The following is a 1,174-nucleotide window of genomic DNA, read 5'->3' as shown; positions in this document are numbered from 1 at the left end:
ACGGTACGGTTCGATTTTTTACCGAGAACCGTTGCACCCCTAGTATATTAGTATTTGATCATTATAATGTGCAGTTATATTAAATAAGTTATTTTATGGAAAATGCAAGAATCCCCAAGAGTTATCAACACTTGTCTTGTAGGATGATCTCACAAAATCCATTTTTGTTTAAAAACTGAAATATAATTTTTTTTCTAGTCTGGTAAAGTGATGGCAGATAACAGTGTTGGTCGTTTCCTGATGGATCTTGTGAACAAAGTGCCCAAGATCACAGCAGAAGACTTTGAGAGCATGCTGAACTCCAACATTAACGTACGTGACATTCTGTATAATTTGATATACTACATGTTTTACATGCTTTCAGGGTTCCCACAGTCATGAAAAACATGGAAATATCACAGTTTTGTTTTCCATGTCTGGAACATCATGAAAGTTTTTTTTACAATGAAAGTGAGGTAGCTGAATAGAAGTTTTCTCTTATAAAATATTTCAGTGGCTAGTTATTGCTCATATGTTAAATAAAACATGTTAGCCATAGTGATGTGAGTGAATTGACCCCTTTTCAATGAATCGGTCAAACTAGTTTTATGTACTACTAAAATTATCTTTAATGGTACCTTAGCCAGACTTCCTGAATCAAAATGATTTATAAAAATCTTTATCCAAGAAATCACAAAAAGCTGTAAAATATAAAACAGTGGAAACCCTGTAATGTCTCTCAGACTGAATCATAGCTGTGTTCTGGTGTTTATGGAGTGCTCATACTCTTCTGATTCTTTGCAGGATCTGTTGATGGTGACCTACCTGGCAAATCTCACTCAAGCTCAGATCGCGCTTAATGAGAAGCTAGTTGTTCTGTGAAAAGAAATGAAAATAAATAAAAATGTTTGTCATTCCAACAATCTGTGATTTGTTTGATTTTAAACATTGTGCTTAGATATCTCAGATTGTGAGAACATTCCTTTAAACAAAAAATAAAAGGTATTCGAAAGTTTGTGCTAGATTTGTAATTATATCATGTTTTGACAAGAAGTATTAGCAGACACCAGACAAAAACACAAACGTTCACAGAACGCGGGCGACGGACACGACGAGAAGATACTTAACGCTCGTCCTTTTATGACGTCATCGGGAAGACCGCAGATGGAAAGATGGCTGCGTTTCGCTGTCGGCG

General features: G+C 35.5%; 1 long non-coding RNA gene across 1 annotated transcript; it reads left to right on the top strand.

The window, feature by feature from the left end:
- The first annotated feature begins 73 nt into the window (after positions 1 to 73).
- LOC107682801 (uncharacterized) lies at positions 74 to 902 on the top strand. The gene is made up of 2 exons (XR_001633595.1): positions 74 to 312; positions 784 to 902. It is a non-coding gene; the product is annotated as an uncharacterized LOC107682801 (long non-coding RNA).
- The last annotated feature ends 272 nt before the right edge of the window (positions 903 to 1,174 follow it).

The sequence above is a fragment of the Sinocyclocheilus anshuiensis genome, unplaced genomic scaffold (assembly GCF_001515605.1).
Source record: "Sinocyclocheilus anshuiensis isolate Anshui unplaced genomic scaffold, SAMN03320099.WGS_v1.1 C32603548, whole genome shotgun sequence".
In the NCBI taxonomy this organism is placed as follows: Eukaryota; Metazoa; Chordata; class Actinopteri; order Cypriniformes; family Cyprinidae; genus Sinocyclocheilus; species Sinocyclocheilus anshuiensis.
Note: the sequence above shows the minus strand (reverse complement) of the source record. Positions and strands in the feature narration are given on the sequence as shown.